Source organism: Bombus impatiens, unplaced genomic scaffold (assembly GCF_000188095.3).
Source record: "Bombus impatiens unplaced genomic scaffold, BIMP_2.2 scf_0034, whole genome shotgun sequence".
In the NCBI taxonomy this organism is placed as follows: Eukaryota; Metazoa; Arthropoda; class Insecta; order Hymenoptera; family Apidae; genus Bombus; species Bombus impatiens.
The window spans coordinates 512,705-530,842 of record NT_176453.1 but is presented as its reverse complement, the minus strand read 5'-3'; the positions used below and the strand labels follow the sequence as shown (position 1 = coordinate 530,842).

The window sequence follows — 18,138 nt, the reverse complement described above, 5'->3', positions numbered from 1 at the left end:
TAGTAGCCGCAAAGCGATTTCAGAAATGAGAAAGGGAGACGCGGGAACGAAAGGACTTGTGAATGAGGAAGAAAGGACCGTGCACCTAATTATAATATCAATAGCATATTAGATTAATTAGCGTCACATAGCCGGGTGGCAGCCATGCGCAACGCCAGTGTCGTTAAGATTAATTGCCTTGTCCTTTCAGCGAGCCTGTCTATATAAACCGGGTACTACGCTTCTTGAACGCCACGGAACGCGCACGTCCTCGGGCAATCGCGCTACGTCTCACAATCGCCGACGATACGTCCATCTGGGATCAGATAAGACGAAACTCCTTGGCCACAGGTTGCGTTTCACCGTGCGCATCTTGTAACGCGGCGAAGGAAATCGATTTTTCAGCCGCGATCGCCGTCGATTGCAGCTTATCGCGCCTCATAGAAATAGTTCTTAGGCTTCGACAACAATAAAGACAAACGAAATAGTGGGATATCAGAAGGAAAAGAAAAGTAACGGAACGCTATAGGAAAAAGAAAATATTGAATCGAGGGAACTAAGGGAGACAGAGGAATGTTTTAGAAACTTGTCAGAAAACTAATGTTTATCTTTCAATATGTGGCGGCACTCGACCACAAAACATTGAACAGCAAAGCGTCGAAAATCACGACATAATAATACCGCTTGGAGTTCAAATCGAACGAAGCGAGTAACGAAAACATAACAAACAAATACGTCATGCGCTCTACAAGCAGGTTTCGGATAACCGCTAGTGCCACGTAGGAGACACAAGAAATCACGAAAATGATACATCACCGGTGATCTTGTCACGACCGGCATACTTCAAATCCGATAGACTGACGATGGAGATAAAGATGTGGCGGCACTCGGCGACAATGTATATCGCTGAAGTGCCTAATGAATTATCAACATTCCAATGGTCCTTCCACCGAAGGTTCTAGAAGAAAGAGCACGTGGCAACGGTCGCGGACGCCTAGCAAATGTATGGACGGTGGGGATGTTGAGGGATGACAAAAGAAAGTAATCCGATCGAAAGTCAAATTGTAAGAGCTTCAGTCTTGGAAAGTCACGCCTAGAGTTCGGAAGTGGATTGTAAAGTGGATTGTTGTTAGAAAAAAAATAGTTTCTTTTTTTTATTTTTCACCTCAAATTTCTTTTTCTTATATTGTTATTTTACGTGACAATCTCCTCGCGTCGCAGTTCGAACGTTTCATAAATAAGGTGAAGAAATTGAACTTTATATATGGTAATAGAATTTATTATGCGAATGCAATAGATTAACGGTTCAAAGTGTTACAACAGAAAGGCGTCGAGCGCTGATTTCAGAGGATTTTTATACTGAGGTTCTAGTTCTCCTGGAGAGACTATCGTCGGGTGTATATCAGAGGCGGCTATTCCGTTACTATCTGGTTATTGTTCCGATAGCTGTGACATGCAGGATGTTTAGTCTACCCTGTGGCGGCACTCGACCACGGAACTTTCCAACCGCTTCGCCACACAAAGTGTTATATAGTTTCAAAGCGTAAGACCGACATGCCTAATGAGCCATCGATATCCTTACGGTCCTTCCACCGAATTTTTAGAAGGAAGCGTACGAAGCAAACATAGCGAAGCAAACATAGTTGAAAAGCGAGAAACTCATTGGTAATGGAGGATTGTTGATTGTTGGGTGTTAAATAAATTATATTGTGAACGCCAAGAGTATTCCTTGGGCACCTTATGCCAAACACCACCTCAAGAATATAATGTCACCAATTCGTATATTTTCGTGTGTCAGAATAAAACACAATTTTATTCTTCTTTTTATTCGTCACTTTACTCTACACGTTAAACCCTAAAGCGTGGAGAACAGAAAATAAAAACCATTATTTTTTGGACGTACATTTCTAACAACTACCGTACAATTCAGAAGATTTTGATTCGTATACGACATAGACTGTGATGAAGAACACACAGGAGCATGCGAGAAAATCCACTTTTCTTCAGTGGGTCTTTCAAATAATAACACACATAGGCTCACACCAACCAAAAAATTTTACCAAATGTCCAAATCGGACAAATTGTGAATGTAAACAACTAAATAAAAAAAAAAAAAAAAAACATAGGCTCACGATGGTATTTGAACAATTGAACACTCGAGGAAGCTTATTCATGCGCGATACAAGACATTTTGCACGCATATGGCACGATACAATTATCGTGAAATATTAGAAACGACTGGTCGAATTATTTATGTGGGATGGTGTGACGTTAGCGAAAGACGTGGCTGATTGTTTGTAAACGTTGTTAAGATATGTTAATGTTGTCAAGGAGTGTTGTGAGCGTTACTAAGGTTTGTTACAGTAATGGTAATGGTCAGAGTTGAATTAATCGTGATTGAGAGAAGTTCATCGTGTTGCCGTGACGTAGAAATAGTGTTAAGCGAATTCGTAAAGTGCGATATTATATTCAATATTGTGAGAGTGTTACAATATCGTGTTTATCATACTGTCTTTTCTGTTAATTTATAATAAACATTCCTACATTTATTTTACACGTTAGACCATTTACGAAAAATTCTATAATTATACCAGCTAATTTGATAACACAGCGCAAAGTCGATCTGTTGCCGATTTGCTAATGGACGTATTACTAGACTAATATTGCACGTTTTATCGCACCGCGTGTGACGTTTAAATCGAAAACATGTAAAAGTTGTTAAACACGTAACGACTTGAAACATTAATCGCGAAAGAGAAGTGAATGGTTTGATTGGTTGAATCAGCACTTTACAGGTATTACAGTCAATGTGATCAGAGACGAAAGGATTTATCTTTAATACCAATAGCTGCTCCGGTATTTATGTATTTTACGCTGACTATAAAATCCGCTTAATACAGCATTAAATGTGGAGGTACGCGAACACGGCAATGTCATATGCACGAGTAAGCGTCCATTTAATTGGCGTTTTCCTACCTAGTAAACAAATGAAAATGCAATTATTGCAGTAATAAAACGTGAACCGATATATCCCGTTAATGTCCTCTTTTTAATTCTCACGGATTCTCTTTCGTAATAAATAATTGTCTTCATATGAAATTGCGATCTATTCGTACGATAGATATGAATCGGCGTTATTATTCCATTCCGAAACACACGAAAGAAAATGTAAGATCTGTGTCGTCAAGTTTTAAGATATAATTGTGTTTGTGGATAGCTACTGATTGTGATAGTGATTAGACTGTTTGTAGAATTCTATGTATCTTTATAGTTTTATAGATATGATTGAAGAAATGGAACTTGTACTGAAATTTTGTTCATCTGCTAAATATCAGAAGGAATATTGTGCTTTGGATATTTTATATGTTTTTGTGGAGTATTTTATTTTATAAGTACACATAGAGACATACACAGATTTTACATATATATGCCCTCTGTGCATTTTCGCACCTTCCAATTTCCCACGAATACGTAAAAATCTGCATATTTTACTTTGTATCTTTATGATCTTTACTTTGAAATCTTTATGATCTAATTATTATAAAAGGAAATTACTTTTTAATGAACGTATTAGCATATTAGCTTTAGAATTTCTTCTTACAAAAGACGTATGTAGAGGGCATTTCCAAACAGCAAATTCAAAACCTTGCACAGTGTAGTATATTCTATAATAATCAAAAACGAACGAAAAGTATTATCTTTAGGAATGTACAAAATTAACGATTGCTGTAACGAGTATACAAAGTTCAATGATTTCATTCGTGATTTTCAACCCTTCCAAAAAGTTCTGCCTTTTGTTGGTTTCAAAAAACATCTGACAAATAGTTGCTTAATCATCAAACAAGCTACCTAAAAAAATCCAAGCTTTTGATCAGGAAAAAATCTATACAACAGCTCGTGTTTCGTCCTAACCTTGGCAGAAATGGTCGCTTCAAGGGCTCATTTGAAGACTATGGCGACAGCCAGGATGCTATTAGTCGAGAAAATAAGATTTTTGGCATCGACGAATCAACGTGTATCCTGGACAAACAGAGTCAAAGCTCGGATGTTATGATCATTAGCGAAGATTCAGTTTGAATCAAACACTCGACAGACATAGTTTGCATACTCTGCTTTGCATTTCAATTGGTAAATGAATGGAAATCCGCGTGATTTACAAAATGATCTTTGTGCGTACTAGTAGAGATACTTTCATTGATCTCGTCCACTAAATATCGGAATGATCATTGCTAATGCTAATTAGTATAGCTTCATTGACGTTTATCATCAATTGTGCATATATATCAAGCTTTTAGCTGAAATGTACTCTCGATTCCATGTATTTCCATAATCTGTCTAAAGAGGATAGGTCAAGTGACCACGAGGGTCAGGTTACAGGTTCAGAGTCAGTTTAACATTGCAAAACGCTTGCAAATGTTACGTGATAGGTGATATCATGATTTGAAGAGCATTCTGAATATTCTTCTATCGCATTTGGTCCATTTTCATTACGAAAAACATGCACACACACTCGAACAGCGTATCCATGTGTTTTTCCAATGGCACTCGATGTCAGATGCTTAAAGAATTACGTTTTACTGCAAAATAGAAATATGACACAGATGAACGACTCATTTCATAATCCCTTAACATGATCTTAACACCATAGTACTAAAATAACTGTTTAAGTTTGTGTTAAATATTTAATGATACATTACGCTTTTATTATAAGCAATTGTCTAAGATTGGTTTTTTTTTTCATCATAATGGTCTGGAGTAAAATGTCTGTTACAGATTTTTCTTTTCTCTCGTATCTCTACACAGTGTACTGTGGCGGCCAGAAGAGAGTTTCTAGAATAAGAAGTGTAAAAATACATCATAATTTTAGAAAATGGATTTATGTTTAATAAGATCAAGGAATAAATATAATATATACCACAGGATAGATGACAGAAATGATTAAAATTCATAGTATATCGATTCTAAACTTTTTATATGTATTTATTTAGCGACCTATTACGCTTTCGTATTTCATGTATAATATACCATGTTTTTGTTACGAGCAATAGCTGTCTGTGTTTCGTCCTTTGTTTTTAACCGAGCACATCAATTGCTCTTAACCTTCAATGAATGAAAAAAAACCTTCAATATCATCGCGTTTCATGTGTACGCAAATGAAAGAAAAAGTATCGATACAATGTTTCTTACACATTCGACTACATGGAGCCGCAAAAGTTTTACAACTTGCACAAAAGATTTTCGATATCGATTTTTGACTAGATTTTTCCCATGTTGTGCTATATAATCGAAAAGCATTTGTACGGTTTATTTATACGGTTTATTAAACCGTATTGTAATACAAAATTTTTATTTCCTTTTTTGCAGTAGATTATATTTAATTAAATAGCGTGCACGTACGCTATTACATAACAATTTTGTTATTTATAGTTATCTAATTTAATAATAAGGTTATGTACGATAGAATCGAAAACGAGGACAAGCAGAGAAACCACGTCGCAGTTGCACCTATATTGGTAGTATGATTCACTTCTTTTATTCTATTTTGCATAATCTATTTCAAGAAATATGGGCATTACGTGTCACGCGATCATCGTCATTTGTGATACATATGTGTATGACAATTACTACGTAACGAGCGATTGTAATCATCCAATTATCCATAGTAGTGTCAGAGTTAATGGTTCCGAGTATATCTTTTTCCTTCTTTTTGTTTCGAGTTAGCTATATGTAACACAAAATCGGTTTACGAAAAAGCTTCCAACTATACACGATGAAAATAAAAATCTAATTCTTCACGGGTATATTTACTTTAAAAAGGATTAATATTTTGTATAGTTTGAACGAAAAGCAATTAAGTTTGGACTATTTGGTTTGTACACAGGAAAAACGCCAATCGTAGTGTTTACAAAGTCTATTTGCCCGGTAACTGTTTCGCTGAATTGATCTATTAATTTACATGTAAAGTTCTTCTCGCTGAGTTTATTCTAAAAATCATTTCCGCCCATTTAACTGACGATCAATAGTCAGGATATAAAAATACACAGCTTGAGAAAATACTATAATAGAAATGTTGGGAATTAACTGCAATAATCCTGCATACTGGTTTCTTCCCAGTTTAAAAGTAATTTTTCATTTTGTCCATTTTTCTTTCCTTGAAATTTCACTTTGCTTAAAGAAATTAACACGTAGCGATAAAAACTATTACATGACATTCTAGAAACTTGCAAGAGTATTCAAGACTTTTTAAGGATTGTTTAAAACACAGAAATCTAAAAAGAAAATAAGGTCCCAGACGTAAGGATAATTACGTGATGTGTCACAACATGCTTTAACAGTATTAGTCTACTTGCTAGGAATAGACAAAATAGCATAGAGTTAAGAGAATTGAAAGAACATATGCTCGAATAATTTTTTTTTTTTTTGTTTAATATTTCACATCCACAATTTGTCTAATTTGGACATTTGGTAGAATTTTTTAGCTGTTTGATTATCATGTGGGTGGCTACCCCCAGTGGGGTACCATCTTCGTGTTTGTTGGGTTATATCCTTTATGACTTGAATAATTGATATCGAGATTGCAACATCAATAATAAGCTTTCAATTTATTGAGGTATGTGTAACTTTGTGTGCTAGACTAGACTAGAGTGTGTGAAGTATGTACGTGCACAGAGTCTCAAATGCAACTGTTCAGGTAATAGTGTGGTATAGAAGATGGCGAGACAAAGAGAATATTGAGACACGTGCAAATGTATATCGACGAATATCTTGTAAATCACATATTAAATAAATCTGAAACTATTTTGATATCAATTCTAAGTATAATCTAAGTGTTCCTATACATTTATTTCGGTGATTAAGATCCACAATTCTCAACAGAATTAAAATTGAAATTGAAATTAGTTGTATTATAAAAATTTCTTAAATGAGAATAGATTAGTCGAAATCTAAGAAATAAACTAATGATAATAAACGCGATATAATAGGAGCCAAAGGTTGCTAGAAATAACATGTTGGAGAAAATATTTTAGTAGAAATGTACGAAATAAACTGCAATAATTACGCGATATAATAGCAAGCAAAGGTTACTAGAAACAGAAAATCCGCGAAAATATTTCAGTGGAACTCTGCGGAACGAATTACAATAATTACACGATATAAGAGTAAGCAAAGGTTACTAGAAATAACAAGTTTGAGAAAATACTTTAGCAGAAATGTGAGTCATGGGCCATCATGCTTACATGATATATTACAGTTAGATAACACGAAGCTCTGTATTTCTCGTTTTTGGTCTCACGCAGAACGTATGTATGCCAGTTCTTTCGATATGCCATGAATGGGCTAAAAGCTTCGCCGCTGGTCAAGATAAGTTAAGGAATAAACGGCTATGTTTTGTTACTTGTATCCGCATACTCGCACACAGGGCACGCTAACATTAAGGATAGCGAGATAAAAAGAGAGAAAGAGATAGCTTGCCTTATGTAAATACATATATATTCGCTGTAGTGCCGCTAACTGTACCAACGTTATTAACATTGGCTTTGCATGGCTTAATATTTAAATTAGCGATCCATAGTTGGAATTCGTTTCAGCGATAGCGCATGCTTCCGTGGATTATTAACATGAGCCAGCGAACTCGGCCAACACGACAGGTGGTATGTCTATATCGTTGAGAATATTGCTTCGAACGAACTTTAAAACGTCACGGGGCCAAGCAATTTTCCATTGGGAAACAAATTCTTCTCTCTTTTAACTCTACTGCAATCCACGAATTTTCATATCTTAATCTCCTGTTTATTGAAATGTTCCTGTTACCTCAACTCATTTGGGCAAGCGCGTTAATTTACTCGAGGCCAAAGGTAAACATAAACATTGAATTAGATTAAATGGACGGTTCTAACATGTTTCGACAATATCAACACACTGGAGCATAAATTGGCAGTGCGAATCGTCATAATCTTGCTCTCATCCCAGCAACCAAAAGCGATTTGTAGTATTCGAAGATGCTTCGCGTAAAATTGGAACGAAACGTCGCGCGTATTAATTTTCATATTTTTCATATTTCGCTCAAACTGAAGGTATTTTCTAATGTTAAAAATAGTACAATAACTGGATAGAAAGTAACGTAAAGGGCGTAGCAGCGTCGATCCCGATCGTCCTGGAAACCATTCAACTTCTGTTGGAAATATTCTTCGGTATCAGGAATAGTTTCGAAGGTATTTTTTTGCGAAGATCGATTTAAGTAGAACACCCTGTATAATGTCAAAAAGTTCCCAGCAACAGCTATGAGAGAAAATATGCTGGATGTGAATAAAATATTTAGCAAACAATGAGACGAGGGATGGACATGCGCATCGAGCTGACTGAAAGCTGGTTGAGCAAGTGTGCTATTGAGTACGCGTGAAAGGATCAGAGTGTTCTTGAAAGCGGTCAGTTCATTGAAGAACACAATATGGTGAATGCGGTGAATGGAAAAAGAAGACAATTACACAGGGATATAGCGAAGAGAGTAATTATGCTATTTGCATACATGGTGTATTATTATTGATTCAAGACTCATCACGCGATCACCGCTTCAACAGCCATGTAAAAGAAATTGAAATCATTATATCACATTGTTGCTGCAGGTTGATAGTGATACGACTTAAAAAAATGTCAATTTTAATATGTGCGTTTTTAACAACACTAAATACAGGCCTTATTTAATGGGATTATAAATATGCATGACGTTTTACACGATAGAAACAAAAACACAACGTAGACCTTGTATTCGATAAAAGTAAGCTTGAAATTTGTTTAGTACGTGACAGTATCGATATCAAGCAGCGGTATAACACACGTTTCTTGGATTTTGCAGCGAATTATTATATGTTTTACTGTATATTTTATATTTCATGAAAAAGACACGAGTTCATTTTTATTGATTTCCTAACTCGGCAATTAAAAGGTGTTATTTTAAGACAAAGTAGTTCATCTTTAAAAACTTTGGAATCGTGGAACTATGTATTACAAAATCATAGAAAAATAATAAAATTTTAGAAATCTGCTGCATTCTTGTTATCTTTTTTTTTTATTTAGAGAAATAAATTATAGATTAAATATTGTGAAAATATAGTAATTATTTATTTCATTGACTGTAGAGCACAATTTCTAAAGAACATTAACCTATTAGTAAATATTTCAAATACAAAGAATGGTAGCAGCTAGAAATATTACTAAAATATTTGGGTTATAAAAAGAGTAAAACAATGTCTTGCAAATAGTAGTACAAATACAAGTGCATTGAAAAATAGCATGTACCTAAGTATTGCCAAATACATTTACAACATTATGGGTTTACTAAAAATATAAATCTTCTTAAAACTGATTACAAATCTACGAAATTTCATAAGAAAAGGACAGCGACTAACGCGAGGACCAGACTGCAGATTTTTATGTATTTATTTATGTATCTTTTATTTATTTAAATTTGAGAGTGCAAAATTACACAGCGTGCATACGAAATCAAAACATATGCGAAATATCCAAAGTACAGTGCTTTTTACGACACTTGACAGATAAAACAATTTCCCACCGAGATTCTACTTTTTCAATCATATTCTCAAAAATATGAATCTGCATAAAAATCCGCCGTTTAGTTATGACAATCGATATCTATGAATCGATCATAGTTCTACTCCCACAACTACACCGGATGACAGCACTCATGAAATATAGAATGGACCGATAGGTATTGAATATAAAAAATGAAACTCGCCAGCAAACGACAGAGTACGTATCTTATCACTAGACCGCGGGTGTTTATGTAAATTCAAATTTTTATCAATAGAATAAAAAAGAATGGTACATAAATAGGGATTTGTTTCGTTGTTTAAATATCATATCAGATATTTTCGATATTTTCTATATTTTTATACGTCACATGTATCGTGCGCGCTCGTGTGCACTTAAATTTAACAAAAATGCATGGAAATCCGCAATATACTTATCGTGCTTTTCCTTTTTTGTCTGCATAACTGTTCGCTATTATGGTAATGCGTCTACGAATTTACATTGCGGTAATACGATTGGCGGTGTATTATCAGCGAGCGCAACCAATCGCTGAATCATAATATAAAACCATACGCGAGGTCGAGATCAGCCAATCACTGAGCGAATGGCGAAACAAAAATTTATACATATTTCTGCTGTTGCAACGTGGAGGAAGGAATATGTGGCCGCGATACATCGAGGCGATATATTATCGAGATTGCCAGGAAGCTTGGTACCGTGGCATCTATCACCACTGACATAGATCCACGACGATCTTCGTGCATTATCGAGCAACGGTATTGTCCCCGTTTATAATGATCAGCGAACGAATCGTGGGCGATATATTTTGCGGGCTGCCGGCCCAACAATCGCGCAACAATCCCCTCAACACACCCTCGTGATCCGTATTTTTAAGCAGCTTTCATTTATCACATTACCGTAAACAACGCGTGCGAGGCTGATTCAATTTGAAACACGACACACATAGATTAGCTGGTTAATTCCGACTGAATTGCCCTTTACGAGCAATAGCTTTGATCTCGGCAGCCACGCGATGAAAGTTGAAAAATAACGCCTCGCTCAACGTTGCTACCACGCGATGCGTTTGAACAAGGACGTTTATTCTTCGCTCCCCATAAACTGATTTTCATGGCTGGTTCTAGCAAATTTGTTGGTCCTACTAGCTGCTTTCGCGTGATATGTAGATTGTTCCTTATTTATTTTACGCTTTTAGATTCGAATACAGATCACGTTTTAGTATTTAATCTTTCATACGTATTGTTATTTATCTTTGATCGTTACACACGATTTTCTACTTTCTTTGCTAGTCCATTGTGGAATTAATTTTCCTATATAGTTGACTATGAAAAACAACGAATTATTAATATTGTAGATAAATTTTTGGAAGTACGATGTTTCGAATATTTTTCAGTTTTATATGAAATTAAATCAAATATTATACGAATATATTTTTCGATTAAATAATTTTAATCGACAGTGGCACATTGCTTGATTTATCATATAGCGATTGAAAGCCAAGATTTTGCAGCAATAATGCAAATCAATAAATTAAATTACTGGATTTATATAATCAAGATATATCAGGAGATTAGTAAATAAAGTTACATAAATATTTTTCAATTTTACAAATATTCTTCCCATGCAAATTTGTTAGATAAATTATGTACAGTTACTAATTGCATACAACATTTATGTTATGTATAGGCAGAAAATTGACGATTGCTAGAAACAATTTCAGTAGATCTCAATCTTCCCTCAAGTGCATACTGCGGAAATCAGAATCTAAAAATTGCGATACCAAGAAGAAAAGTATGTGTTGTATGCAAATGGGAATTCGAGATCGGCCAGCAGTAAGATACATCGCGCAAATTACCCACGTACCATCGGCCATCTCTCGCGTAACCTTAGCGGCAGACATACCGCCGGTTGAGAATTATTGACCTATATATTTCATTAGAAACTATTTTTCGAAAAACGTGAAGAATGCACGAACATACTTTTTCTGCATCCAAAGATGTGTTAGGTTTTTTCGCAAGATGAATAGGATATCATAGTTTAGGTACCTACTCTACAGGAAGGACGCAGAAACTTACGATCCTATGCTGTACGATCTTAACTTTTTGCAAAGTCGTTACGCCTGATAGGATGCGAAGAAAATCACAGCAGATTGATTTTTCTCAAGCGAAATAAGTATATTTTGTAACAAGACTCAAAAGCTGATTGAGACTTGTATATTGAAAAATTGTATAACGTAGTTTATGGAACACTATTTGTCTGTGAGTGAGTATTATCTTTATCGAGAAACGTTTCTATTGTATAGAAATTATAGTAGCTAGTAACTCAGTTTAGTAACAGTAAGTCGTTTTTAGACAGACATTTTTAAGCTAGTATGGCACTACAATAAGTTCGTACGTCTTTGGATTTTAGGAAAGTCTATGTTCTTCCATCTGTTTTCTCTTCTCATTTTACAATTTACTTGTTTCCTGCATCCTTCTATTTTTCTTTCCAAATCTGTCCATTCTTTTCTTTAAGAGAGATTTTGCTCGAGATCGAATTGTTCTGCATGTATACATGCAAGTGCGATCCATCGACCCAGAGGTGCACTACTTCCCTCACTTTCTTTGTCTTCTTCCCTTTTTTCCTATATTCTTCACTTACCCTTTCAACCTGTTTCATTCAAAACACGGCAAAGGCAATATTATTATTATTACGATGGTTGTTATTGTTGTTGTTGTTGTCGGCAATGTTGTTGTTATCGTTGTTGTTGGCGGAGTCGTTGTTATTATTGTTGTTGTTGTTGTTGTTATCTGAAGAAACATCCAACGAAATGCAAGAGAGAAACTAAATATAATGAATATTTCAAACATTCATTAGAATAAAATCTTTGTCATATAGACACATGCGTCAGAATGTAAATCAATTTCAACGTATCCGCTGAACGTAAGATATTTGGTAATCCCATGAAGCGGAATTTACGCTGTTTCACTCTGGAAGAGCACGACTGATGATCGCCGCTTCCACCCTAGTTTCATCCGCCGTGTACTTCCGAAGCGAAACAGTGTAAATTCGACTTAAGTAATGTACTTTCTTATCTTACTGTAGACAATCGTGTGTATCACGTTTCGCTGATGTGTTTACAGGAACCCTACTTCACGCTTCCGAAAGAGGATCATCTGGACAGTGTGCAACATGAGTTTGAAGCAATTGGATCGTTACTTCACACATCAAGAGAAGCTACAAAATGAGTGTCAGCGAGAAGCATTTGCGGTATTGTATACTATACGAGTTTAAAAAGGGCACCACAACTATGGATACTGTTAAGAACATTTGTCAAGTATACGGCGAACATGTGCTGAATGTGAGGAAGTGTCAGGGATGATTCTCAAAATTTCGGAATGGTGTTTTCGACCTTGTTGACGAGGCCAGGTCTGGTCGAAGAGTAACCTTCGATGTCGAAGCATTGATAGTTGTAATTGAAGCAGAACTTCACTTGACTACCGAGGAAATAGCAAACATAGTAGTAGCAGTAGTATCCTACATCGATATTTGCATCAGATTGGAGAAGCTCCTAATGAACGTGAGTATTAATTTTCTTCGCTAAAGGATGGAAGAGTAAACTATGAAATCACCTGATATATTATCATTGTATTTTTTAACGTAAAATTATGATCTGTAAAAAAAGTATTTGAAGTGAATATTACAATTTTGAGTAAACTGTCGCTAAATATGATAATTGTTGAGTCATCTTATAGGATCAACGATGATATTCTCTTTAGCAGATGAATAAATCCATTCTATATTCTATTCATCGGATGAATGAATTATGAAATGACAGAAAAAGATGTGTTCATAACAGTTTCCAGGAAACAGCTTGAAACGATTTATACGGACCATCAACTGCTTTCGAGCGTATCATTAATTTCAAGCATCAGGAATTCAACTTTAATTTAATGAACGAAGATCTGTAGGACGCACCATTAATTTTACGGAAGCTTCGACAGCGTCCGGATGCAAAAAAATATGACGCTTCCTACTTGAGCTTCACTTACTCTCATAAGTGAATGTAGCTTTTAACATTTGTAACAGACATTATATGTACGTACAGAAAAATTAGAAGATATTTTGTTGGATCACCACTTTTCTCTTAATACAATTCATAAACGATCAAATACACGAAAGATGCAGTTTGGAAAAACTTATTCGGCACGTGTTAGCTTCCAGAAAGTTAGTTCCTAGTGAGTCGTACTGTGGGTAGAAGCTGGTTGAGACACGACCAGTAGTCAAGTAGCAAGTAAAGCCGAATTTATACTGTCTCCCTGTGAATGATGCATCGAAAAACGTTGCTTTCATCCTCGTTTACGGTGTAAATTTGGCTTTACTGAACTACTAGCCGTATCCGAGCCAATCTTAAAGCTTAGAAAACTAAGGTCAGCGCTTCGTCACCTAAATATCGTATGCAGTGAGGGACAAAATCCGCACAGTTGCTTTACTGTACCATAGAAAATGAAAGTGAGATATTTTATTATATACATTCAATACATTCAACACGATTAAATATATTCAAATATACGTAAATTTATACTGTATAGATATTTATAATACTTATAATGCTTATATATATTACGTTATTATTATTATATATTATTACTTATAATAAATGTACACAAACAAAGGTTGATCCATACCACACGAGTATATACAATATAACATCGTTACAATTCTTGTTCTACAAATCTTGTCTCATTATAAATTACCGAGTGATTTAATTGACATTTGTTTGTGTACATCTAAGAGTGTTAAGTGTCTGTGTATAGTATAAAGTTATGCATATTTGAATAGTATAAAAAATAATTCTCTTTTAGTTATATGTCTACGTTCTAACTGTACGAATACTTATATCTGTCACTTTACATGGGTTCCAAAATCTACAGGACAATAACAGAAGTATGCTTTAAAAAGGCGATCATTAGGAACGTGTTACTGTTAGCTCTCGGCGTTTATTTATTATATTTTATTTAGCAAGTCTAGAGCACGAGTCTGCAATGACAAATAGTAAATATACAAAAAAAAGAGAAAGAAAAACAAAAATGCATAGGAAATATAAATACACAGTGACTCAAAAAATACAGATTTTAAACGAAAGTATCTTTACAGGAAGACAAATTAGGAAGAATAGGGGGAGTGAGATTATTGATCGAATAATTTATTACACTCTTCACGTCAAACTGAGCTATAGATGAGAAATGCAAACAGGTCCAAAACTGATGGAAAAGCTGATACACGGCAGACTAAATTACCGTCACTTTTCGAACAGCACCTGTTGATTTATATCGCTAACACATTAATAAGTGAGCGCTTATATCATGGCTTGGCATGCGGCTCGGATCAATTTTTTCAGTCACTGCACAGGAAAAACGAGGGATAAAGAAAGTTGAATTTTAATAACACGTTAGAAGTTGAATAATTGCAACGCTGGACGCTTCAAATTAATAGTAACATCCAGATAAGAAATTACTCGATCCATTATTTGCATAGTTGCATATTCCGGTGATGGGATTATAAAATCTAAAATCGCCCGAGAAGAAGTCAATCTGCAAGACCAGACGTACTCTGTAAAGGACGTGAGCGTACAGTGAAATTAATAAGCCGACGTAACACAAGATTGTCAGTGTGATTATTGATGACTTAAACTTCCATGCATATACAGCTGTGTTTCTGTCTATTCCACGGATAAATACATTCGTTCACGTTTTAATAAAATCCTTGGAAATCCGGGTGTAGATTATTTTATCAAACATTATACATATTATAAAGTACGTATAGAATATTTTATCAAATATCATACGTGCTACGAAATATGTATGGAATACCTTATCAAATATTAAGATCGCAGAAAATCAAGTTTGCCGTGTCGAATTTTCTCGGCCGAGAAAGCGGCAATAAAGGTCCTTTGCCAGATAATCGAAATAGCAGAAATAGCAGCAAAACGGAGGCTTCGTAGCCCATCGGATGCAAAGGAGCAACGAGGAAAAGAGAGTAGCGTGTTATATTAAACCGTTGAAACTTTCACGTTGAACGTACGTAACGTAATCCGCGAAAGCCATTAAGACGTGGCTATCAGGGAAAACCGTGATAACGAGTGCGCGCACTTTTGCGAAACGGGCGGCTGTTGCAGGCCGTGTCGCTCGTAAAGGAGCCTCCGTGTCTGCAGTTTAGCCGGCATACGTAAATTCCATAAATTTCCTGCCTGTTAACGGCAACATCCGACAGTAGTCGGTTCCGAGGTCAACCGAGAGTGTATCTTTCCTATGAGGCGACATAGTGCAAATGAATTTGTTCATAAACACCCGTAACTCGAAGATAGTATCATCTGGGGGTAGCCATCCGCGTGTTATCTAGCAATTAAGTTAGAAAAACTTACCAAATGTCCAGCTGGACAAATTGTAAAGTACAAATTAAATAGAAAAAAAGACGTTGTTCTAGAAAACACCCCACTAACTTCACTGAAGAAATAAAATAGTCAAACTTGAAGATGGTAACCCGCTGGGGGTAGCCATCCATATGTTATTTAGCAATTAAGTTAGAAAAACTTACCAAATGTCCAGCTGGACAAATTGTAAAGTACAAATTAAATAGAAAAGAAGACTTTGTTCTAGAAAACACCCCACTAACTTCACTGAAGAAATAAAATAGTCAAACTCGAAGATGGTAACCCGCTGGGGGTAGCCATCCATATGTTATTTAGCAATTAAGTTAGAAAAACTTACCAAATGTCCAGCTGGACAAATTGTAAAGTACAAATTAAATAGAAAAGAAGACTTTGTTCTAGAAAACACCCCACTAACTTCACTGAAGAAATAAAATAGTCAAACTCGAAGATGGTAACCCGCTGGGGGTAGCCATCCATATGTTATTTAGCAATTAAGTTAGAAAAACTTACCAAATGTCCAGCTGGGCAAATTGTAAAGTACAAATTAAACAATAAAAAAAAGTATTAATTTTTTGGTATCTCGCTGGAAGTAGCCATCCACATGTTATTTAGCAATTAAGTTAGAAAAACTTACCAAATGTCCAGCTGGACAAATTGTAAAGTACAAATAATAAAAAAAAACCTCGTAACCTTCGTACGTAGGTAGCTGAGAGGGTTCTCCGAGCGTGGACATCGAAAATACAGAGTCATTGAATTTCAGTCACAGTCGATGAATCTTTCATTAAGAATTTATTCCACCTTTTCCGCCCCACTAACGCATTCCACGAGCGATGATCATCAGCGTTTTCTCGGATTTCTACAAAAATCTTATTGTAGCTTGAATTTCCTCCCGATCATTTGTATAAATATACATATAGATAAACAGTGAATGATCTTTTGCAGACGTCGTATACAAATAGATCTATGGATCAAGATAAGAAACAAAATCGGGAATAATCAAATTGCGCTGGTGATTTTGTTTTTGGAAAAATCGAATTTGAAAGATTGTCGAATCAACGTGAATTTAATTCGCAGGCAGATAGAAGTAGATAGGAAGTTGTTCTACACGCGAAAACAAGTCGAGAATAAAGTTTGTTCGCGTGGAATCTCATTTTTCGGGAAAATTATATTTGATAATTCTTCGCTAACGTGTTTCAATTTTATTCTACGATTTAAGCAAATTCACGTATATCTGGCAAACTTTCAAATTCGACTTTCTCAAGAACGTGTTTTCCAGCGCAATTTCTTTATTTTTGATCTTCGACTTATCTTAAATCATAGAATCTCGCAGATCTCATTTCTACCACGAACCGTTACGCATCATCCTGTATATACAGAGTGTATCGTGATATGTGAACCTCGCTTCAAGAGTGGATAGGATGCAGAAAAGCGAAAAAAGAAGAAACAATGGAAAAATTCATACGAACGTGCCTTCTATCTGACCTTGTTCCAAAGGCATTTCTGCGTTCCAATAATCTGCAATTGCTTATCTTCGTAGAAGATCCTTGAAATAACTACCATCCATTTCTGTCATTTGTCATTGTTTGGAATTTTTGAAATATTGCGAAATTCTCTGATACGACGACTACAAGCTGATCTACAGACCGAGGTTAGACAAATATAACTAAACAAAATAAACATAGACTTATTTTAAGTGTTTAGAGGAAGGTAGTAGACAATGAAAGAAAAAAAGCTCGTAAGAGATTCCAAGAAAGCATAAATATTTTATTCTTCCTTCGTAATTGCTGAAAGTTAGTAACAGTTGTTATTGAAGTCTAGCTTTTTAATAAGAACACTTTCAATGGCTCGGCATTAATTGACTTATTGCGGTGAAGTATTTAATAGTACCGCCAACACAGCTTTAATAATTTTAAATGGCCGCAGGGAAATGAGTGTAGAACCGGAAGTTTACAACGCGTCAGCAGCTACTTAAACGTAACACAGTATAAAGTTCTCGGTGGTTACTCGGTAAGTTAACTGAAAACAAAGCCGAACGTCTTTGGAAAGACGAGCAAGGAAGTTTGTAACGAAGTATGAAACTTGGATACAATCCACTTGCATACGGGATACGTACTGTATAGAAGCGTTAGTTAGTCAGACTACTTTGAAACCGTACCGTCTTCAAACGTGTCTCGCATAGC

General features: G+C 35.5%; 1 long non-coding RNA gene across 4 annotated transcripts in view; it reads left to right on the top strand.

The window, feature by feature from the left end:
- Positions 1-16,453, top strand: part of LOC105681036 — a 52,536-nt gene extending 36,083 nt beyond the window's left edge. The window contains exons 1-3 of one of the 4 annotated variants that reach the window (XR_004462137.1): positions 2,322-2,774; positions 12,669-13,105; positions 13,281-16,453. This is a non-coding gene — a long non-coding RNA (uncharacterized LOC105681036). Of the gene's footprint in view, positions 1-2,321; positions 2,775-9,974; positions 10,305-12,668; positions 13,106-13,280 lie in introns of those variants that run through there. The other 3 variants (XR_004462134.1, XR_004462135.1, XR_004462138.1) reach the window with 3 other exon arrangements.
- Positions 16,454-18,138: the final 1,685 nt, after the last annotated feature.